The sequence below is a fragment of the Phyllobates terribilis genome, unplaced genomic scaffold (genome assembly GCF_046119375.1).
Source record: "Phyllobates terribilis strain yellow unplaced genomic scaffold, ASM4611937v1 Scaffold_3__8_contigs__length_932513732, whole genome shotgun sequence".
NCBI lineage: Eukaryota > Metazoa > Chordata > Amphibia > Anura > Dendrobatidae > Phyllobates > Phyllobates terribilis.
In genome coordinates, this window is record NW_027362763.1 from 101,204,865 (window position 1) to 101,230,229 (window position 25,365).

Below are 25,365 nucleotides of genomic sequence, written 5' to 3' on the forward strand. Positions count from 1 at the left end.
TCTACATGACCTGAAAGAGAAACAGAGCGATCCTGTTGATCCTCCTCTTCGGACTCAGAAATTTCATCAACCGAATCTGTTGGTGAATCCGAAGCCTCTGATGCGCTCTGCGAGGGAGACAACGCCACCATAGTCTTGTGGCGCTTTTTACCTCGTGGCATTGGGTGTGATCTAGCTGACACCCACTGTCCCAGGAGACTAGAGAGACTATCAATGGAGCGAGTGAGCACCTCCACTTTAACATCACTGAGCGTTGAACTTGATGTAGTAGAAGGCCTGAGTGTATCAGAGGCGTGCGACTGAACCTGAAACGGATCAGGAGACCGATCCGCACTCCCAGGCCCCTGATCTGACATGCCACCCACACCAGATGCCAGGATGTACAACAAGGATGGCAAAAAAGTGTAAAAGCTGCACAGCCTGTTTTCAAAACTCACTCTTTTTTTTTTTTATACGTCAGGCTCTGAGGGGTTAAAGCTCACCCTTAGAAAAGAGCTACCCCAGAAAGCCGAGCAAAAATCAATAGGGGGAAACTCCCTTAAACACCATGTGTTTCCCCTAATGTTCCACTTTTTCAGAAGGGGTTAACATCACAGCAACTATAATACTACGCTGCCTAAAAGGTCAGTGAAGTAAATAGCTTTAGGAGAGAAAGCGGCAGTGCTCACGAGGACTCCTAATATGTAGCCGAAGTCACAGCACTGACAAAGAACCCCTGCCAGAGGCAGAGGGGGTACTGCGGCGACCGCTCCTCCTAAGTGTGTCGCTTCACTTTTTTTTTTTTTTTATATATATATATGCGTCAGGCTCTGAAGGGTTAAAGCTCACTCTTAGAAAAGAGCTACCCCAGAAATGCCGAGCAAAAAATCAAAGGAAGAAATTCCCTTAAACACCATGTGTTTCCCCTAAAGCTCCACTTGTTCAGAAGGGGTTAACATCACAGCAACTATAATACTACGCTGCCTAAAAAGGTGTTAGAACCTTGCTCTTAGGTTTTTTCTATTACTGGTCACATGACCTTGTTGGCCTATTTAATCCTGCTCCGCCCTTCTGGCTTTGCTGGACTTCATTGTATAACTACTTTCTAGCTAGCCTGTGCTCTGTATCTAACTCTGTTAGTTTGCTTGGTCTACGGACCTCTATGTTCTATATATTTTGTTTGTTCGTCTGTCTGCTACTATTTCTGTTAGGAGGTGTCCCATTTTCCTCCCAGTCCTTAGTACTTGTAGGGATTCCTTCCCCACATCTATAGGTCTCCGTACAGACTAGCTTAGGACTTTAGCAGGTCTGATCGCAGGATCAGGTTCCCTGTTACATCGTAGGGATTCAGCCGAGTTCTATCGTAGGGACAGATCTCCTCTCTTTCCTTAGCTCTGGTAGCAGAACATAACAGTAAGTCCAGCCTGCAAATTCACTAAGGAAAGATTTTTCTGTTCCATCATGGTGTCGGTTCAGGATTTGGCTCATCGCCTGCAGGGACTCTCTCTGGAGGTGGCCGAGCTCCGTCAGCACGTGAGTAACTGTCCTGGAGCACATTTCTTGGAGCCTAAGGTATGTTTGCCGGATTTATTTTTTGGTGAACACCGAGAATTTTTTTCATTTAAAAATGCTTGCTTATTGTATTTTCGTTTGAGACCCAAGTCCTCTGGGGATGAATCCCAGCGCGTAGGGTTCATAATGTCACTTTTGCGCAAAGAGCCTCAGGAGTGGGCCTTTTCTTTGCAACCTAGTGATACATGCTTCAGATCAGTGGATAGTTTTTTTTCTGCTTTGGGACTATTATATGATGATCCTGACCATGTCGCATCAGCTGAGACTGAGTTGAGACGTTTGAAACAGGGATCAGGTAATGTGGAAAAATATTGTACTCATTTCCGTCGTTGGTCTACTCAAACAGGGTGGAACGATTCTGCTCTGAAAAGTCTATTTCTTGCTGGGCTCAATGAAAGGGTTAAAGACCTGCTAATTGCTTATCCTACACCTGAAGATTTGCAACAGGTTATGCAATTAGCTATACGGGTGGATAGGAGACTGCGTGCAAGGGTTAATGAGAGCAAATCCTCTGCTATGTCAGTTTCTGGTTATGAGAATCTGTGTACTAACAGTGGTGAACCGATGGAGATTGGATCGGTGGCACCTTGCTCTCAAGAAAAAGACCGTAGATTTTCTGAAGGCTTGTGTTTCTATTGCGGAAAATCTGGTCATTTGATTCAAGGCTGTGAGCTTCGTATGAAGAAAGAAAAAAAAATGGTCAGTCATGCCCGTATTGCCTGTTTAAATTCCAAGGGTGTATTTTTAGCTGCTTCCACGATTGCTCAGGAAAAATTAATGGAATTTCGGGTGTTTGTTGATTGTGGGTCTACTCTGAATGTAATTGATGGGGGATTCTTGGAAAGACTCAATTTAAAACCCGAACCTTTATCATCCCCCATTGCTGTGGTTTCTGTGGATGGTTCCCCTTTGAAGAATATTACTCTCAAGGTCTGTGAATTTCCTCTCACTATTAATGGTGTTCACTATGAGAAATTGGATTTGGTAGTTTTGAATAACTTGCCTTCTCCAGTAATATTGGGATTGCCCTGGTTAAAATTTCACAATCCTGTACTGGATTGGTCTACCAGTGAAATTAAATCCTGGAGCCATAAATGTTATGACAAGTGTTGTAACGGGCATATTGCAGCTTTGGATAGGGGAGAATTGCCTGTTCCTATTCAGGATTTTTGGAGAGTTTTTTCTGAGAAGGAATCGCAGGTTTTGCCTCTCCATAGAGACTATGATTGTTCTATTGAATTTGTCCCTGGAGCGACTCTTCCTAAAAGTCGTTTATTTAACTTTACTATTCCTGAGAGGAAGGCTTTGGAGGAATACATACAGACAAGTTTGGCCGCCGGTCACATTAGGCCCTCTAAGTCTCCTGTGGCGGTTGGATTTTTTTTTGTAAAAAAAAAAGGACGGCGGTTTACGTCCTTGTCTGGATTTTCGTGAGATTAACAAAATTACTGTACGCAATCCTTACCCACTGCCATTAATTCCTGATCTGTTTAACCAGTTAATGGGGGCCAAGTGGTTCTCTAAAATTGACCTTAAGGGGGCATACAATCTGTTGCGCATGAAGGAGGGTGACGAATGGAAGACTGCTTTTAACACTCCTGTGGGTCATTTTGAGAATCTGGTTATGCCTTTTGGTCTTACTAATGCTCCTGCATTTTTTCAGAATCTTATTAATGACATCCTTAGACCTTTGATCGGCAAAAATGTGGTTGTGTATTTGGATGACATTTTGATTTATTCGCCGGATCTGGAGTCTCATTGGCGGAGCGTACGTGAGGTATTACAGTTGTTAATGGACAATTCGCTTTTTGCTAAGCTGGAGAAATGTGAGTTCGCTGTACAGAGAATTAGTTTTTTGGGTTACATTATCTCCAGCGAAGGTTTTGAGATGGACCCGGTTAAAGTTCAAGCTGTACAGGAATGGCCTAGGCCTATTGGTTTGAAATCGATACAGAGGTTTTTAGGTTTCGCCAATTACAGAAAATTCATAAAAAATTTTTCTAGTATTGTCAAACCTCTGACCGATCTCACCAGGAAAGGTGCTGATGCGGTTCAGTGGTCTTCTGAGGCCATTGAAGCTTTTGTGTATCTCAAGGAGAGGTTCACCTCTGCTCCCATCCTTATGCAGCCTGATGTGACTAAGCCGTTTTTGGTTGAGGTTGATGCTTCCTCTGTGGGGGTTGGCGCAGTATTGTCTCAGGATAACGGGGATGGATTACATCCCTGTGCCTTTTTTTCAAAAAAATTTTTCGGAGACTGAACTGAATTACGATATTGGTAATCGGGAATTATTGGCTATTAAACTCGCATTTGAACACTGGCGCCACTTCTTGGAAGGTGCGGAAGTTCCCGTTCAGGTTCTTACGGATCATAAAAATCTGATATATCTTGATGCTGCCAAGCGCCTGAATGCCCGTCAGGCTAGGTGGGCACTGTTTTTCTCGCGGTTTAATTTCTCCGTTACTTACATCCCTGGTACTAAGAATGTTAAGGCGGATGCCTTGTCTCGCAGTTTTTCTCCCATAGTCGGTGCTGAGAAAGAGGAAAACATTTTACAAGAAGGTGTTGTGATAGCTGCTTTGGACTCCGTTTTGGAAGATGAGATTCTTAAAGCACAGGAGAATGCCCCATCTAACACTCCTCATGGGAGGTTGTTTGTGCCTGGGACCTTTAGGAGAGATTTGTTTGTTGAGTGTCACGAATCTCGGTTGGCAGGTCATCCCGGAATCTCTGAGACCAAGAGACTGGTGGGTCGCAGTTTTTGGTGGCCTGGATGGCAGAAGGAAGTCATTAAGTGGGTGCGTCAATGTACTATATGTGCTAGATCTAAGTCCTCACATACTCCTGCTGCGGGGTTGCTTTGTCCTTTGGAGGTTCCCAGTGCTCCTTGGACACATTTGGCTATGGACTTTATAACTGACCTTCCCCCCTCTGAGGGTTTTACCGTCATCTGGGTGGTAGTGGACCGTTTTAGCAAGATGTGTCACTTGGTTCCCTTCGTCAAACTGCCCTGCGCTAAAACTCTCGCTAAGGCCTTTGTCAAGGAAATTGTCAGACTTCATGGCGTTCCTACTGACATTGTTTCTGATAGTGGTCCTCAGTTCGTGGCTCGTTTTTGGCGTGCCTTTTGTGACAGGTTGGGAGTTCATTTGTCGTTCTCGTCCGGATATCATCCTGAATCTAATGGCCAGACAGAAAGGAAAAACCAGGATGTTGAGCAGTTCTTGCGTTGTTTTGTGGCAGACAATCAAGAGGGGTGGTCTGAGTTTCTGCCACTTGCTGAATTTGCTCTGAACAATCATACATCATCTTCTGCTGGTTGTTCGCCTTTTTTTTGTTGTTCTGGGAGACATCCGTCGTTTGGGTCGTTCTCCAAGATGGGATCTGCCGTGCCTGAGGAGGAGAATTTTTCCGGTGATTTGGAGAGAGTTTGGACGGATGTGCGTGGTAATCTTCAGGAGGCCAACAGAAAATCTAAAGACTACTTTGATAGGAAACGACAGGAGGTTTTGTTCGCTGTTGGTGACATGGTCTGGTTGTCCTTTAGGAATCTGCGGTTGAGGATTCCTTCTAAGAAATTGGGTCCCAAGTTTGTAGGGCCCTTTAAGGTGCTTCAGGTTGTCAACCAATCTGCTGTTAGGTTGGAGGTTCCTACCTCCTGGAGAATTAATCCGGTATTTCATGTCTCTCTATTAAAAAAAGCTGTTGTGTCGGATGGTGACGCCTCTGCCTCTGTTCCTCCGGTGGTGGAGGACAGGGAATATGAAATTTCTCGCATCCTTAACTCTAGACGGTATAGAGGTAGTTTGCAATATCTTGTAGCCTGGAAAGGTTTCGGACCCGAGGATAACTCTTGGGTGAGGTCAGATGATGTTTCCGCGTCCAGACTTATCAGAGCGTTTCACAGGAGATTTCCTGATAAGCCTGGTCCTAAGGGATCCGGAGGATCCTCTTAGAAGGGGGGGGGGGGACTGTTAGAACCTTGCTCTTAGGTTTTTTCTATTACTGGTCACATGACCTTGTTGGCCTATTTAATCCTGCTCCGCCCTTCTGGCTTTGCTGGACTTCATTGTATAACTACTTTCTAGCTAGCCTGTGCTCTGTATCTAACTCTGTTAGTTTGCTTGGTCTACGGACCTCTATGTTCTATATATTTTGTTTGTTCGTCTGTCTGCTACTAATTCTGTTAGGAGGTGTCCCATTTTCCTCCCAGTCCTTAGTACTTGTAGGGATTCCTTCCCCACATCTATAGGTCTCCGTACAGACTAGCTTAGGACTTTAGCAGGTCTGATCGCAGGATCAGGTTCCCTGTTACATCGTAGGGATTCAGCTGAGTTCTATCGTAGGGACAGATCTCCTCTTTCCTTAGCTCTGGTAGCAGAACATAACAAAAGGTCAGTGGAGTAAATAGCTTTAGGAGGGAAAGCGGCAGTGCTCACGAGGACTCCTAATAGGTAGCCGAAGTGACAGCACTGACAACGAACCTCTGCCAGAGGCAGAGGGGACTCACCGGTACTGCGGCGACCGCTCCTCCTGAGTGTGTGGACGGACGGACGGGGAGCAGAGAGCAGGAGATGCCGCTGGATGCGGGAGGGAGAAGCAGGGACTGCCAGCGCGTGCTCAACCAAGCACTTCCTGTCTAAGAAATGACGTCAGGAAGCCAGGAGACGCTAAGCCACGCCCCCACTAGGCCACGCCCCCGCCAAAGCCCACGCTTATTCAAAAAACGAGGGCAGAAAACTTCCTACCTCTATGAAGGCAGGAAGCTAATCAATAAAAGCAAGGAAAAGCGCGCAAATACAGGGAGCTTCCTGCCTCAATGAAGGCAGGAAGCAAAAATGAAAAAGCATGCGCAAATAAAAAATAAAAATTACTGGCCTCAGTCTCTGCTCCCCAGTCAAGGCAGCGTCTGAAATAGACAAGAAACACACAGGCAGTACACTTGCCGTAGCCGTCAAAGATACTCTTTAGACCAAAGAGCACTTACCCGGCTGAACGCCACAGGGATCCTCAGGGATGTGTGGCGCCATGGCCCTTTGCTCCCCCCTATGGCGGAGCACGCAGGGACCCTCTCAGATGTGTGGTGTGCGCCTCCGCCAGGGAGCGCCCTGTATCCCCCGGGGCCGGCAGGCATAAGTGGGAACCTCCTCAAGGGGTACACAGAGCTGCCAGGGGAGGGTCAGGGGTCTCAGCAGCACCGAGACCCCTAGAGACCTCTAGACCACGGGGGGTCCAGGACTCGCTGGATATAAAATAAACTCTTCTGAGGAGCTGCCGAAGCAGCGACTATCCTCTGAGACCTCAGATAAAAAGACTGATGAACATGGGAGTAGGAGGAGCCTATATACTGGAGGGGCCGGTCGTCATTTTCCAATCTGAGGTGACTATCCTATGGGGCTCCGCCTACCCACGAAGTAGAGAATCTGTGTCTCCCTTCCTTCCCTTCTGCTGCTGAAAAATTGGTTTTGTATCATCGTCAAAGGCAGAACTTGTTTAGTCATCTGGTTTAGGTATGATTCCACCTTCATCAGAGCTGGGTATCTCTTACAAGGTAGCAGGGGCCTTGGGTACTGGTATATCTGTGCCATGGGGGTGGGACAAATTGCTGAGTGAATATTGGGGCATGAAATGGAATGCTTGCATTTGGAATAATACCCTTTCACATTGCATGAACAAAAGTAACAGTTGTCACTATGGTTCTGTTGCTCTCACCATACCATAGGAATCCCATAATGGAAAGCTTTTTTCTTACCCTTGAACCAATTTCGGAGGTTCTCAACACACCATTTGCACACTTTGAGGTGCCCAAACTTTATCTTGATCTCCAAGTTTTAGTTCGAAGTATGTGTAGCGCCCCGAGGGTTCGGCCGCTACAGGGGTATTGCACCTCTGCCAGAGGTGTGGTATTCCACTCCCGGGTAAGGATGGAGTATGGACCAGGGCTCAGTTAGCTGCATACAGCACACACACCCCATTTCCGAGGGACAGCTCAACGGTGCTCCCACTAGACAGAAGTGCAGGCACGACCGACTATGTCCCTGTCTGAAGTGGGGAGGGGGGTGGAACACCCAGTGCTGTAGGGGCAGATAGGGGTTGGTTCCTGAGCGTAGGAAGGAGCCCATTGGTTGCTGGTCACCTGGGCTCATGGTCAGAGGGAGGTATAAAAAGGTGGGCACCATCTTAGTTCTAGGAGAGAGAAGTTCGTTCTGTCCAGTGAGGAGAAGACCTGGAGTAGAGGCTCTGTAGGAGCTCTACTCCAGGAGGGCCTAGTGAGAGGCTGAGGAGGAGGTGAAGTGGAGCTGAGATTGCGTCTCATCCCAGCTCCAAGAGAAAGGAACAGGAAGGAACAGGAAGGAACAGAAAAGGAGAAGAAGAGACAGAGAAACAGAAGGGCTCAGGAACAAGAAGGTGGAAGGGACCCTAAGAACCCACGAGAATCCAGGGTGAAGGGTCAGGCAGATTTGGGGTACTGGATCCCAAGTTGGTGGAGAAGAAACTACCCTCAGCCAAAGACCGGTCGTCGTAATCATTTATTGGTGCGACACCTCATCGAACCTGCTAGGAAGGCACCATATAGGACAGCGGAGGACGGGGCCCACGTTTACCCGCACAAGTTCGCGGCAGCTGGACAAAAGTGGGTCACTGGTGAGGCAGGCCAGAGAAAGGACAAAAGGGGGTCCTGAGCCATACTTCTGAACTGCCTGGGAGTTGACCGAGCCCCACACCTGGTGGACGTAGCACGGCTCGGGCAGTCACTACCGGTGCCGAAGTGACCCGGAGCACATGAACTGTGAGTAAAGACCCTGGACTGTAACTTGTTGTCTGTGTGCTCCTTCGCGCCTCCAGCACTACCAGTATTGGGACTCTCACCTCCATCACTCCCACCGTCCATTATACTGCCCTGGGGCCGCACTCTTCCCGTGGGGAGTCACACTACCCTAGCTGCACACCTCATCAGCCCCAGCGGTCTGCATGCAGCGACGGTTCCTAATAACTGCAATCCACGGGTGGCGTAGTCAGACATAATCATCAGCACATAACGGACTACCACTGGTCTGACCACCCTGAGCCACGGAATCGGGTTGCCACTACTACTCCCACCGTTTCCCTATTTCCCAGATCCGCGTGCCCCACGGCCATGGGGGCGAGTCATATGCAAAGTATACTTTTTTCACAAAGTCTGTAATATTCAGCTGTTGATTCAACACTGTATATTCACCACAAATGAAACAAACGGTCAGACGAATTAATACACTTCCGCAAAGCCATAACTTTTGGGGAAACAAGGTTGATGAATGAAATTCCAATGCAAGTTTCTTGAAAGCACAAGGACCTTTCATTATATCACTAACCAGTGCTGCCACCAGCCAATCCCGCAGTTCCTATTGTTGTTAATGGGGAAAGAATATAAGCTGCCTGCCAATGATTCACACCAGAGTTAGCATAAGAACCTATAGGTTTGTGGCAAGTCCTGATGCTTTGGATTTTTTTCAATATTTTTTTCCATTATCAAAACACCAAAATACATGGAAATTATATGAAAATAATAAAACAGCTTTTTAGTCCCAAACCTGTGTTATTTATAGAGTTAGGATTTAATCTTCATTCTCAGTTGTCTTCCCTTCCATACATACAGCACCCAGTGGATTTGTGAGAACATTGGCTCTCTTGGGGCTTGTAAATGGATACAAATATGCAAGTCATTCCTTAAATTGATTATCTGCCAGACACAGCACGGCTCCCATTATTATATAATAAAACACCAATTCCAAATCAATTGGAACGCTGCATAAAATTTATAGAGAACAAGTATGCAATGAGTCGGAAATTTCTTAAATAATTTCTTTACAACATACTATAGGACACAGATTAGAAGGTTAATGTTGGACTGGTTTTTGTCTCATTTGAAAAAATTAACGCATTTAGAAATTGGTGTAAAAAGTAGAGGGGGGGGGGGTTATACATATTTTGGGATATGTCATTACCATCAGTCTGTAGACATCTGAGAAGTGAGGACTAATGAGCGAATATGTTCGAAAAACAAAATCGCAAGTTTCAAATTCGGTACGAATATGGCACATTCAGATTCGTTATCGGAAACAAGCATTTTATATTAATATCGTCAAAAATCAGTAAAATTCGGTGAAAAAGTGCTGGAAATTAATGCGTTGCAACTGAAGTATTTTTAATACTTCGGCTAGCATAGTGGTGGTGTATGATGAGTGAGGGGGGACCTGTTTGTTGCAGGGAGGGGCTTGTGAGAGCTCAGAGGAGTGATGTACTTGTAATTTTTTTTTTTTCCCTAACTTTGTGTGTACAATTCGCAGCTAGCCAATCAGGGTGAAGGAAGCATCCCCACTGTCCAGACACTAGGGCTTGTGCCATTGGCTGCTGAAATCACATGTCCTCTCCATGTAAAGAGTGGAAATGCTGTGTTAGCGCCATTTCCCAATTAAAGCATGTCACAGAGGCTGCTGCTGATGCTGCTCCTGTATACTGAGAGATTTTAGCTAGTTAAATAGGCGGTTGCTTCTAAGTCAGATAATCTAGTGCCTTGTGTGGCTGTGAAATCAAACTTCCAGCAGATTTTTTTTTCTTGTGCCATTACTGAAGTCCACACAAAGACAGCAGGGCCCATTTCATAGAACGCTGTTGTGCTCCATGCACGAGTACACCATTAAAAATCTTTTTTTTCACCTACTAATGTGAACAGCAAGCCATAGTAGTCCACCTTGTTATTTTGTGGGGTTGAAATTCAGCTGTATGAACAGTAAAAAAAAACAAAAAACTTCTGTGACTAATATGATACATCAAACCATATCTCACTTTTTCATATAGTGATGCTGAAATTCAGTTGTGTGCAGAGCTGTTGCAGAAAAAAAAAAAAAAAACCCTACATTTTTTCAGTTGCTAATGTCATACACCAAGCCATATCTCCGCTTGTAATTTTGTGGCGGTGAAATTCAGCTGTATGCACTGCTTATGCAGAGTAAAAAATCTATTTTGTTCTATGACAAAAGTGATACAGCAGGCTAGATCTGACCAATTTTTAAACCCCCTTAAGTCCTCTGGGGGGGGGGGGGGCACCAGAAAAATGCTAGAGTTTCCCATTGGCTTACATTGTACTCGTTACTCGGGTTGAATACCCGAGCATTATGATTTACTCGACCTGGGTAACGAGTACTTGAGCATTTTAGTGCTAGCTCCTACCCTGCTGAGGTTTCCATTTTGCCTAAAAAGTATTTCCTGATTACATATAGGGTATTGTCATTCTTAGAAGAAAATCTAATTATTTTTTCTTCACTGTCCAATGGTATGACATACTGTGACCCACCCGTGGTGTCAACATGCTCATTGCACCCCTGAATGAATTCATTTGTGTGTGGGGGGGGGGGGGGGGGGAGTAGTTTGTAAAATGGGGTCACTTATGGGAGTTCGGCTGTTCTGGCAACTTTGGGGTTCTGCCAATATGACATGGCACCCTCAAACCATTCCAGCTAATTCTGAGCACCACTATGGCGCTTCTTCCCTTTTGAGCTTTGCACTCTGCTTGAAAAGTAGTTAGTTATTTTCTACCACCTATGGGGCATCGACGTACTCAGGAAAAATTGCATAAAAAAAAAAAAATGTATTCCATTTTCTTTGGTTAACCTTGTGAAAATTGTTGATTCAGCCCCAATTTTTAGTTTTGTTGGAATAATGTATTATTTTTTCATTTTCACAGCTCATAAAATTCTGTGAAACACCTGTGGATTCAAGGTGCTCACCACACCTCATAGTTCCTTCAGAAGTATAGTTTTCAAAATGGGGTCTCCTGTGGCAGTTTTCCACCATTTAGGCACATCAGGGGCTCCACAAACATGACATGGTGTCCACTATCTGTTCCAGACAAGTTTGCTTTCCAAAAGTCAAATGGTGCTCCTTCCCTTCCAAGCCCTGCTGTATGCCCAAAAATTAAAATTTTACTTTTTCCCACAAAAATGTTGCTTTAGCGTTAAATTTTATATTTTTTTATATTTTTTTCTTCCACATTGCTGAAAGGTTAATAAACGTCTTGAACATGGTTTGGAGAAATTTTAGGTGTGCAGTTTTTAGAATGGTGTCACTTTTGGGTATTTGTCATACAGGTCCCTCAAAGTCACTTCATATGTGATGTGGTCCCTAAAAAAATGTTTTGTAAATTTGCTGTAAAAATGCAAAATTGATTAAATTTTTTACCCTTCGAACCAAAATTGGAGATAAGTTCAATGCTTATTTCACCCGCTGTGTCTACCTTTCCATGAATCCATCCACCTACCTATTTGCAAAAAGACTAAATAGAGCAGCACTGTGTAAGGTCTATTTGACGAAGAAGGAGAGTGATGGGGTGCTACACCAGATGACCTGGCCTCCATAGTCACCAGACCTGAACCCGATCGAGATGGTTTGGGGTGAGCTGGACCGCAGAGTGAAAGCAAAAGGGCCAACAAGTGCTAAGCATCTCTGGGAACTCCTTCAAGATTATTGGAAGACCATTTCCGGTGACTACCTCTTGAAGCTCATCAAGAAAATGCCAAGAGTGTGCAATGCAGTCATCAAAGCAAAAGGTGGCTACTTTGAAGAACCTAGAATATAAGACCTATTTTCAGTTGTTTCACACTTTTTTGTTAAGTATATAATTCCAGATGTGTTAATTCATAGTTTTGATGCCTTCAGTGTGAATGTACAATTTTCATAGTCCTGAAAATACAGAAAAATCTTTAAATAAGGTGTGTCCAAACTTTTGGTCTGTACTGTATATTATAGATGTGTTTAGCTAGGGATATTGGAGAAAATTATAAGTAGATATGCGATAGTTATACAAGATCGATAGATAAAATACAGATAATTTCTTCATACAATATTCAGCTGAAACATTTGTTCATTAATTATAGGTTATCTTAATAATCCATATTTTACATAATCATTTTCTACCATATTAGAGTAACATCACTTCTGTCCCAATCTCCTGTTACAGTATATACCACATTTTCTATCATCCCAAAATATTGTTACCGATAACTCCGGACAGCTCCACAGCACATGTAAGGTTGTTTGCTTCCTCCTCAGCACAATTGGGAAAACTTGTGTCTTTATTTGATTAAAACTTGTTCTGTTAGTGGAGTAAGAAAGACAAATAATGTGCAACCCCAATTCCAAAAGACAATGTGTAAAGTGTAAAAAAAGAATATGGTGATTTGGAAATCTCTTTGACATGTTTTATTGACAAAATTATGAAACAAAAAATCCAGCGCTGGAGTAAGGGTCTGCTGGCTGGGGCTCCGAGGTCAATGATGGGATGGCCTGATTGATCAAACCTTCATGATGAGTGATAGGTTCACAGACCCCGACATCTTCGTCATACATCTCAGAGGAAATATTGGGAAAATGGGGACAGTATATTTGCGGTTCCAGATGGAGACGTTTGATGGATGTCAGGAGCTTGTTTCCCAGCGTTAAAAGTTTTCTCAGAAATAATTTTTAGATCATTAAGAGTAAAGTCTGCTAAGCTTAAATTTTGTGATACGATCAGGAAGATTTTAAATAGGAGAATTTGTCAATTTAATTTATACTGTGGAAAAAGAATGTATCCACTATTATCGTATTGGTTGTATTTCAAATTTTCATTATTTAATTTCTCTAAGTAATGAGTTATGTAATATCATAATGGAGAACTTACTGATGAGATCTCCACCGATAGCAGCTGTGATCAGACCACAGAAGTCTAAAACTAGTTAAACATGAATAGAATTTAATTAGATTTTTTTTTTTAAATAATGTTAAATACATTTTATTAATGATATAAATGTACCAAATGGAAACTTGGCTTCTGGGGAGAAGGAGACACCTGAGGCTATGGGAAACACCTGATTGTACTTAGGAGCAGCAATGAGGGGCTAATGTGATGCTAATGGCTACAAGTAAAGCCTCTCAGAACATCCACATGTAATTCTTTAATGCCCAAAGTTGACAAACGAATTCTTGGAGTGATACCTTTATTGGGTAACCAGAAAAATATATATATTTGCAAGCTTTCAGAGCACAGAGGCTCCTTCAGGCAATATTACAAAAATCCTGCCTGAAAGAGCCCCTGTGCTCTGAAAGCTCAGAAAGATATATATTTTTCTGGTTATCCTAAAAAAGGGATCAGTCCGATAATACTTTTGTCATTTTTGGCCATAAAAGTATTTACATCGATTTTTCTGGCTAACACGGTACCACAATATAACATTTTATTGCACAACATGTAATTCTAGAAGCTGTAGATCTATGGTGGTCTCCACAGGTGATCCCTTCTGTGTGAAAGTCATCTGCCAACGAGATCATTGATCAGAGACAGCTCCAAATTGTGAGCACATCTGTAAGGCCACGTTCACAAGTTTAGTAAAAGAAAAAAAAAACAGATGACATGGACAACATGAGTGCACCAAGTGCTTTCCATTTTTACTATTTAATAGGTAGAAGATGCTTGGAATTTTTTTTTTTTGGATAAGAAAACCAGATGCACCACTGATGGGGGATAAACAAACATCGGAAGCCTCTACACATTAGATCTATCAAGAATGACCTCAACCATAATGAACGACTTGTCTGTGTGGTGCAAAGGAACGATTGTGGATTTCGATAAATGAAGATGAACATTTAAAATTGTTGAACACACTGGTTCAGAGAGTTGGATTTTTTTCGGCAGATTAGGAGTTTTTACTACGCAAAAAAATGAATATAGTCTGATATATTCTATAATGTGTTTGGGGCAATCACTGTACGATTGGTTGTTTCCACATTTTCATCTAATGTGTATGGAGCCTTTACCCTTAGTTGCATTAGCAGCTTTACTAGAAGACAAATAGACAGTAATATTATTTCCATGTAATAATAACCACTTTACAGCCTGTGCCGCATTAGTAAGCACAGGCTGTAATCCCCGGTTCAGTGAGGGCTCCGGCTGTGAGCCCGCACTGAACCGGGCACATGTCAGCCGATTATTACAGCTGACATGTGCCCGCAACAGCCACGGGTGGAATCGCGATCCACCCGCGGCTGTTAACATATTAAACGCCGCTGTCAATCTCTGACAGCGGCATTTAACAGCGCCGCGCCAGAAGCGCGTCACTTACCCCACCCATCAGTGACCCCGTCATGTGATCGCAGGTCACCGATGCATGGTCATAACCAGTGGTTGTCATGAGCTGGTCGCTATGAGCGCCACCTAGTGGTCGGCGCTCATAGCACAGGACCATTTCTGCTACATACAGGTGATCTGCTGATCATCTGAATGTAGCAGAGGCGATCAGACAAGTGCTGCTTCTAGTCTCCTATGGAGACAATAGAAGCAAGCAAAAAGTGAAAAAAGGTTTTTAAAAATATTAAAAAAATTAAAATATAAAAGTTTAAATCACTCCCCTTTCGCCCCATTCAAAATAAAATATAAAAAAAAAAAGCTACATACACATTTGGCATCGCCACATTCAGAATCTCCCTATCAATATAAAAAAAGAATTAATCCGATCGGTAAAAGGCGTAAAGAGAAAATTCTAAACGTCAGAATTACGTTTTGTGGTCGCCGCAACTAGGCAATAAAATGCAATAACGGGCGATCAAAACATCGGATCTACCCCAAAATGGTTTCAATAAAAACTTCAGCTCGGTGCGCAAAAAATAAGCCCTCACCTGGCCCCAGAACCTGAAAAATGGAGATGCTTCAAGTCTTAGAAAATGGCGCTATTTTTTATTTTTTTTTCACACACGGCCATATTGACCAGAAAATAAAAAAACGCTATGGCTCTGGGAACAAGGGGAGCAAAAAAATGAAAATGCAAAAACGGAAAATCCCAGGGTTGCGAAGGAGTTAAGGTCAGTTGAGACAAGACTATTCTAAAAGTACCAAAAATACAAAAGAAGTGTAATGTTTCTCTTTTGATGTAAGCAGCAGGAGATCGGGAAGGTGTGACGTGAATGTAGGGTGGTGGAATAAATTCAGAACATTTGCAATTTACTAGAAATACAAACAATACTAAGATGGTCGCCTCCCTGGTAACATTGTGGCACAACCAGCTCCTTAGACAGACTGTTTACTAATTAAATGACAATAGGGTCTACATGAATGCCCTTGTTCTAGGTGACACATTCCTCAATGCCAGGTAGCTGCTTCCCTATAAAAGCTAGAAGTACATAGGTCTTGTTCATTTATTCCTGAGAACTTTTCTGTGGAGATAGGACCTCTCAGACGAAACCATAAGAAAGTGAGATCACTCAGCTTTTTGGAGCAGAACCCAATTTATTATCAACTTCACCAAAAACCCAACCCAGGTACGACTACTTTTCAAAGGTATATCCGCTTATTTATTATGCTGATGATGTATTCTTGCCATATGATCAAACAACCAACCACTCTCATTTCTAGTAACATTACACCGGGCACAGATTAATTTTCTTACTTGTTCCAATTCTCAAAAATATAAAAACTAATCTCTAGATACAAAACACTTCTGTTCTACTGTAGAACCATTTAGATTTATCCTAATTTTGTCTATGATCACAATTGCTTTATGAAAAGGTTAGTGACCACCAATATGCCCACCAAGTAACTTCTTACAAGGGTTGTCAACCATCCTTTCCCAGACTGGCACATCTTTTTATGATGGGTTTCTAAATGATCATGGGGCTTAATTATGATGAGTGCCCACAGAACTCAAATGTAATCACTGTACGATGCTTTATTAATCATATTCCTTATATTTTCATTTAGAGTCCTACTGAGTTTCTGTTGCTTAGCCCAAAGCTACTTCCAAGCAGCAATGGCCGCCTTCCAAATCTCGGAGATTCAGGAAATTTCTGAATGCTATAACGTCATCAAGGATCTGGGCCAGGGATCATACGGAAAAGTTCTACTGGCACAGAACAAATTAACAGGTATGTCAAGGCAAAACACAAAATATGGTCAGTAATGTAGATTGATGAAATAAAAGTGGTAATTATGTATAAAAATGAAATGAGTTTATCTGGCCATAGAGCTGGGATATTTATATGTAGATCACAGACAGATCCAAATTATATTTAGCTACTTCAGATATAAAAAAGCCCATATGCATAGCAGCAATGGTCAACTCTTTCCAGACACATGATGCTGGGTTAAATAAGTATCATATGACAATAGGGAGATCGGGAGAAATAGGTCTTAGCTTGATAGCGATTTTTAGCATATGGAGACCTTGATACTTCTGTGTATGAGCATCTGCTTGTCAACAGTTTACAACAAATTCAGCTGGATCTGCCAAAGGTCTGTAGAAAAATATCCATTTGTGTGGCCAATTTTACTCTCAGACCATACAAATGGCCATCTAAATATATCTATAGGCTGCGCCATCAAATGTGTACCTGACAGAAGACATCAGGTGACAAAAAGGATGAAAAAGTTGGGAGTTCAGCCTCTCAATACTTTTTATCTCACTGGAGATAAGTGGCCACTAGATTATTCCAGCAGTGGCTCTATCATAGAGAACACATGAATGCTTGAGAGAGGTCCTGGGTTTAATGTTAGATAGCCGCTGTCAAAATTCTCTATGAAGGAAAAATACATCATGAGATTGAACCCAAACAACTGAATTTTTATGTCCCCATCAGAGCCAGACATTCCTTTGTACGGGTTAGTTAGAAGAGATATCATGTGGCTGACAGTTCTTTTGTGTTGTAACATACCTGGCGGCGCCCTTGCATGGTGGTCCATCTCCCACTGTGCAAGAGCGCGCACTTGATCTCCAGTCCAGAATGTCTCTCTGGCTTCCCTCCATGCTGTCTGTTTGTGTCTGTTTCTGCTGCTTAAGGGCGGCGCCCGATCACTTCCTGCTTTTTGTACCTGCTGTGGGTCACACCCCTTGTGCGTCCTCAGCCTATTGCTGTCTGTCACCTGGTATATAACCCAGCTGCTCCAATCAATCCCTGCCTGAGCATTGTGCTTCATTCAGTGTGTGCTTGCACGCTGAAGGTGCCAGGTCCCGTTCTGTGTTTCTCTTGTCTGCCTGTCCTGGAGGCTGTGTTTCCAGGCCTGTCTGAACACGCTCCTATCCTGTTCCCCCCCGCCTTCTAGGGGCCGATTACCTAGACCTGCTCCTGTATCTTGTCTGTCCTGTCTGAACACGCTCCTAGCCTGTTCCTCCCGCCTTTTAGGGGCCGATTACCTAGACCCGCTCCTGTATCTTGTCTGTCCTGTCTGAACACGCTCCTAGCCTGTTCCTCCCGCTTTCTAGGGGCCGATTACCTAGACCCGCTCCTGTATCTTGTCTGTCCTGTCTGAACACGCTCCTAGCCTGTTCCCCCCCGCCTTCTAGGGGCCGTATTCCCAGACCCGCTCCTGTATCCCGCTGCAGTGTCTGTCTCTTCCGTACACTCAGTTCCAGTCTGAACTCTCTCCTATCCTTTACCTGTTTTGCCTCTATGTCCGTTCCTTTCCTTTTTCTGCAGAGTCTGAACTCGTACCTAACTCCTGCTTGTTGTCTCTGTTCTCCCGTTTGTGAGTTTGTGGTCCACTCGCTGCTTCTCTGCGGGTGTCCTGTGGGTGTCTGGCTCTGCCTTTCCCTTACTGTCTGTTCCGTGTGAACAGAGCCCTGTCCGTCCTGCTTTGACTTGCTCCGCTCTTATCCTTTTGCTCACTGCTCCGGCAGACTCGCTCCGCTCTTATCCTTTTGCTCACCGCTCCAGGCGGTCTCGTCTTGCTCTGACTCCTTGCTCACTGCTCCAGGCGGCCTCGTCCTGCTCTGACTCCTTGCTCACTGCTCCGGCAGTCTCGCTCAGCTCTGACCCTTTGCTCACCGCTCCAGGCGGTCTCGTCCTGCTCTGTTCTTGCTCACCGCTCCAGGCGGTCTCGTCCTGCTCTGCTCTTGCTCTCCGCTCCAGGCGGTCTCGTCCTGCCCTGCTCTTGCTCACCGCTCCGGGCGGTCTCGTCCTGTCCTGCTCTCGCTCACCTCTCTGGGCGGCCTCACTCTGCTGTGTTTGTCCGCCACGTCTGTGGTTCTGTTCCAGAGTCCCAGTGTGTACTGGGTCCTATCGCGCCTGTGTTCCTACCTGCTAGTGCCTTCCTGTCTGCACTCTAGCCGTGCTTGCCTGTACCCCCCTGCCTGCATACAGGCCTGCCTGCATACCAGTCGTGCCTGCCTATTCCCACCAGTCTGTGTGCCAGCCTACCAGTCTGTTCCTGTATTCCCCTGTGTGGGTCAACAGCCGTGTCCGGGGTCTGTCCTGGAGTAGCACCTGGTCCCTCTGCTCGGTTCCTCCTTGGTGCACTGGCGTCGTATGCCGTCATGCGACCCTGGTCGGATCGGGTGAATACCTAGTTACGCCCCTCCAGGCATTCACTCTCCGGCACGGTCCAGTGGAATCACACGCACACGCCGCTCAGCCCGGGCGTGTGCATTACATGTGTATTACTTAGGATAGTGATTTTTAAGCTCCAAAATACAAACAATTGTGCAATAAGTTTCTATCTTCCTGATCTTTGTTCCTCAACATCTGACTGGAGAGTCAGAAGGATGCCAAACACCTCACATAGTCAATCCTGCACTAATTCGCTGGTTCGGCCAACTTAGTTCTAATGTGCACAGCAGCCTCACACGGTTTCTCTTATTTTCCTCTAAATTAACTGCATGGTTTAATCAAATGTGCATTTCATTTTTAAATAAAAAGGGATAAGTGACCACTAGTGTTGAGCGAGTATGTTCTATTAACCCTTTCGCGAGTATGCTCGGGCCGAGCTCTGAGTGTTTATAGCTGCTCGGTGATATGGTTGAATCACTCCCGTGTGCATGATTTGCAACTGTTAGACTGCTTTATTACATGGGAGGAATGCCTATTTCTTACACATTCCTCACATGTAATAAAACTGTCAAACAGTTGCAAATCATGCACACGGGAGTGATTCAACCATATCACCGAGCAGCTATAAATAGTCAGAGCTCGGCCCGAGCATACTCTGACAGAACATACTCGCTCAACACTAGTGACCACCAAACACATCTGGCATCAGATTTATTGTGGCAAATAAGGGATTAAAATGGTGTAAATCCAAACTGTCCCCAAACTAGCATATTTGGGCTGCTTCAGAAGTGAGCTTGAGGATTAAGGATTGATAGCCACCAGCAAACAGCTCGTGTCTATTGCTAGTGGTGATGGGAATGTGTTCGAATATAAAGTTTGAAATCTTAAAATTTATGAAAATTTTTTTTTCTCTTTAGGAGGCGCAGTGACTGTAAAATTCGTGAGGAAGGACAGAACTCCACTGCAAACCTTTCTGATGGAGTTGTCGTTGTCTATCACCCTTTCTGACATCAGCACATATCCCATCTTTATTAGCACAATGGACCACTATGTACTGACTCAGGAGTTGGCAACGGCGGGCACCTTGCATCATCTTATCCAGCGTTTAGCATCATCTTATCCAAAGTGAGGTAAGGCCGGCTCCATACAATATACCCATACTTTATTGTGAAACATCAAGGGCTGGTAATACACCAGTCAGGGGGAGAATCTATATACCCCCCCCCATTAATCATAGCCAATTAACTAAATTTGTGTAGGGGTCTTTGTGAATACATTGTCCCTGTCAAAGGGTGGAAGAGGATTTCCTAAGGCACAATTTTATGCCACATGACCATCACAGTAGCAGTTTCACCTACTGCAGCATCCTCTGTCCCAGCAGCAGCAAAATGTTCAAAGTTTAGTATTTTTGCTTTAGATAAATATCATGAGATTTTCTTGTGCAGTGTCTTATCTGTTTTCTGCAGGCTGGAATTCCTGAGGATGCAGTCAAGGAGGTGCTCATTACAGTTATCATCAGCTCTGGACTATATGCATGGTAGAGGGTTGATGCACAGGGACCTGAAGCCGGACAATGTGTGGATCATGGACAGAGACTTACCAAATCAAGCTGCGTGACTTTGGTTTGACCCAACCTGTGGGAACCTGTGTGTCGTCCATGTCACATATTATTCAGTACATGTCTCCAGAGTTGTGTGACTTGAAAAAAGAGGAATATCTAATCTTGGGCCCTACTATAGATATCTGGGCTTTTGGGGTTGTTCTTTTTGTTGCTTTGACTGGATATTTCCCCTGGCTAGAAGCAATGAAAACTGATGTAATGTACCAAGTCTACATAAACTGGAGACAAAGTCCAGACTGTTCTCCTCCATCTGCTCATTGGGAGAGATTTTCAAGAGACACCATGAACATGTTTTGCAATCTCCTCACTCCATGTCCCTTTTCTTGACATCCAGTTCTCTCGGTCTTAGATTCCCTAAATATTCCCTGGAAATTAAACATCTTGGAGTATGGTTCCAACTTGGCAGTTGATGAAGATGAATTGGTAATAGACGTAGGGGACAATTGACAGCTTGAGTTTGAGTTTATAGATTGCTTCTGTGGTAGGGCATTGGTTTTTTACTGTTTTTTTTCCACCATAATATATGTTTTCTGTTGTATATTCTATTGATTGCCAAACTTAATAAATTACACATTTTTACTATTTTTGCCTCTGGGTTTGCTCTATAGTGGTTATGTAACAGCTTGAGTTTATTATAATGTGCTGCTTTCCGGGTTCTGTATTACGTCTTATTACCAAAGCCTGCAATCCATTTATATTGATCCACACAGAAAGTATCGCACTGACTCTTGGATCCGAAGTGGAAATTCATTAAGACTTTATGGAGGGATATGGTGGGGTGATCATTCCTACCACGTCTTTGTATTCAAAACATCTGAGGGGTCTGCAATTATGCAAAGTAGAGGAACCGTTAACAAGTGAGTATTGCATATAATACGCCAATACTGTGCTCCAATCCTCAAATGAAAATCTCCAGCACAGGTGCAGAGGAGACAAAGTAATTTCTTTGTTTCCTCCATTGCCTGTCTCGGCGTATATTGTACTTCACTTGGATGACATCCGAGTGCAGTCGAATGTTTCACACGTAACCAGAGACTTGTATGGGTGTGTGTCAGCAGATTCTCAGATGCAATCGCAGCATGCCGAATCGACACGAGAAAATCATTGCAGATCTGCACTGTCGCATTGTATAACATTGGGCAGAGCACTATCCTATATAACATTGGACAGCACTCGACTGTTATACACGACTATATGATAAAGAGTTGGTGCACAGGGACCTGAAGCCGGACAATGTGTTGCTCATGGACAAAGACTGTTACCAAATCAAGCTAAGCGACTTTGGTTCAACCCAACCTGTGGGTACCTATGCGTTATCCATGTCACATAATCCCGTACATGTCTCCAGAGTTGTGTGACTTGAAAGAATATTTAATCTTGAGCCCTACTATATATATATTCCTGGGCTTTTGGAGTTCTTCTCTTCATTGCTTTGACTGGATATTTCCCCTGGTGTGAAGCAATGGAAAACGATCCAATGTACCAAGTCTACATTAACTGGAGACACAGTCCAGACTGCACTTCACCTGCTTGTTGGGAGATGTCGAGAGAAGCCAATACACGTTTGACAATCTCCTCACTCAATGTCCCTCTCCTCAACAGTCAGTTCTCCATTTCAATTACCTTAAATTTCCTTGGAAAATTAAGGTCTTGAATAGAGATGAGCGTTCTACTCGAACTGTTCGCCAATCTCAAATTCGAGCTGTTTTGGGCGGTGTTCGAGCCGTTCGGCGAACACGAACAATTTGAGAAAAATTCGGCTGTTCGAGGTTATGTTCGATAACTGTTCGTGCACCAAAATCATAATTGGATTTTTTCTCAGTAATGATGAAAATTAATGTTAATACGCAGTTTGAGTGTACAGCGGGGCGGGGGGAGGGGCAAGGGATGGATCTCTGCAGGAACAATGAAGATCTCCTTTTTTTTTTTTTCTCTTTCCCGCATTTACAGTGGGGAGGTGCAATCTTTCAGCCTATCAGCAGCGCACACACGGAGCGAAGTGCTTTTTTTTCACACAAGCAAGGGCATGTGTCATTGGCAGTGTATGTCACATGTCCTTGCCCTATAAGACCAAGCCATTTTCCCCGTCGCCACCATTTTCTCACTGCTGCAGCTGCGTGTTAGACGGCACCGCTGTTGCTGTGTGCGCTATACCTTGTTAATTTCAAGCCAATTTTCGCACAAATCTACAGATAGCTTGGGAGTAGGGAATAGTTGTGATTGCAGTCCTTTTAAGGACTAGGTTACAGCATTTCCTACGACTTTTATCAGGGAGGTCTGTGCTCTTAAATAGATAGATTGTGGGAGTAAAGACTAATTGTAATTGCAGTCCTTTTCAGGACTAGGTTACATCAGTTCCTATCAGTTTTTGCCAGGCAGGTCTGTGTCAGTGCTGTGCAAGTTTTTTTCACAGCATTTGGCTGAATCTAGCAAAGCTAATCCTTTTTGGCCTATTGCAGAGTGTGTTAGTCAATGGAGTAGCCTATCTGTGTTGCAAGATATACTACCTGTGTATAGAATACCAATTTTTTTCCTGCACCTAGTGAAGTAAAATCTTTTGGGCATAGCCTCATTCTATTAGTCCATCTATACTGACCTCCATCAGGTTGCAAATTGAATATAATTTTTTTCTGCATCTAGCTCTGAAAAAATATTGGACTTCTAGCTGTGTGTGGGACTTGTTGTATTAGTCCATCTAAACTGACCTCCATCAGGTTGCAAACTGAATATATTTTTTTCTGCATCTAGCTCTGAAAAAATATTGGGCTTCTAGCTGTGTGTGGGACTTGTTGTATTAGTCCATCTAAACTGACCTCCATCAGGTTGCAAACTGAATATATTTTTTTCTGCATCTACCTCTGAAAAAATATTTGGCCTTCTAGCAGTGTGTGGGACTTGTTCTATTAGTCCATCTATACTGACCTCCATCAGGTTGCAAATTAAAAATAATTTTTTTCTGCATCTAGCTCTGAAAAAATATTTGGCCTTCTAGCAGTGTGTCGGACTTTCTCTATTAGTCCATCTATACTGACCTCCATCAGGTTGCAAATTGAATATAATTTTTTTCTGCATCTAACCCAGCCAATAGTTTTGGCCTAATACCACAGTTTGGCAACTCAGCTCTGCTCGGTTACCATCCATTGTTTTTTTGTGCAAACAACTCCAGAGTTGTGAATTAGTTAACCACCAAAATGAGTGGAAAAAGGCCTGCTGCTGGTGGAAAGGGGAATAGGCGTGTTGGGAAGGGGAAAAAAGGTTGTGTCCGTGGGGTAGGTGTTAAAGCAACAGTAACATCTGCAGAAGAAAGACCATCTTCCAGCCAAACTAAAATGTCTACTTCTTTTAGCGGACAATGTGATAAGATCCCTTTCTTACGGCCACGCCAATCGCTACAAATTCCAGATGAGGCACAAAAACAGCAGGTGCTTCAACGGATATCAAGTGCTCCTTTAAGTGGGCTCTCCTCCACATCAACTTCAACATCACAAATACTCCAGTCCTCAAAGGTGTCACCCCAATCGCACTTGCTTCCTCACAGCTCCCAAATCTCCAGCTGCCCGTCTGAGTATGAGGTAGAACAGATGGTTGAGTCTGCAGAGCTGTTTACTCATACTATAGCCTGGGAATCAGAGGTCGACTCCAGCGCTTCTGTGAATCCAGACGAGGAAATGATCTGCACTGATGCCCAGAATCTTTATGAGTTGGATCCAGGACCAGACGCAGAAGGTTCTGACCATAATGTAGACCCTCATTCCCAAACTGTAACTCCTGTTGGTGGAGACAATGAGGAAGACGATGATAAGACTCAAATACCTGATTGGAGCGACAACTTTAGTTTTTTGTCAGGGCAGGAACAGGTTGGCTCTGAGGACGACGGGTGTGATAACGCACAGGGTGATGATGATGAGGTTGGAGATCCCACTTACTGTCAACCCACAGTCAGCCAAGAGATGAGGTCAGCAAAGGAGGTGGAGGAAGATGCTAGTGACGACGAGGTCAGGTTGCGCCTTACTGGACAGAGACGTAGTACTGGAAGCACGTCAACAACTGCATCCTCAAACACAACTCTGCCTCTCACCACAAGTCGTGGTGGCTCTTCAGGTCGCATGGGTGCTAAGCCTTGCATAGCCTGGGCATTTTTTCAGATCGATAAAGATGACCCAACTCGTGTTATCTGTAACATTTGTCAGCAAAAGCTAAGTAGAGGCCAAAAAATACATAGTTTGAGTACTTCATGCATGAACCGGCACATGGACATGAAGCATAAAGTTGCAGTGGGAAGCTCAGTGTGCTACAATGCGGCCTAGCCGGCCGGGCCAACCACCGTCTGCCATATCTTGTGCATCCGCGGCCTCTTCATCCTCTGTGACTGGGGGGACAGCAATCACACCTGTTTTGGGGCGCAGACCTGCCACCTCTTTACCCGCAACAGCCAGCGTGATTGGCAGGTCATCATTTTCTTTGGAGGTGGTAAAACCAGCTGGTGTTGAGCGCTGTCCGACATCGATAGCACCACCTTTGGATCAAGGCAACCTAACATGTCCGCCTGCATCTTCCTCACAGACAGTCAGTTTGCCGGGGACACCCTTATCAACCCCGTCTAAGCACAATAGCCAGCCCTCGGTCCCTCAGATGTGGACAAGTAAAAGACCATTTCCTCCTAGCCATGAGAAAGCTAAGAGGTTGAATTTCACCATCTGCAAGTTCTTGGCTACAGAAATGCTGCCTTTCAGCCTGGTGGACACAGAGGATTTTCGAGACCTTATGTCCGTCGCAGTGCCCCAGTACCAGATGCCCAGTCGGCACTACTTCTCAAAGAAAGGTGTGCCTGCGCTCCGCCAGCATGTCGCACACAACATCACCGC

At 44.2% G+C, this 25,365-nt stretch overlaps 1 pseudogene; it reads left to right on the forward strand.

Moving 5' to 3' along the window:
- Nucleotides 1–16,367: 16,367 nt before the first annotated feature.
- On the forward strand, nt 16,368–20,827 carry LOC141258472 (serine/threonine-protein kinase SBK1-like; annotated as a pseudogene).
- The last annotated feature ends 4,538 nt before the right edge of the window (nt 20,828–25,365 follow it).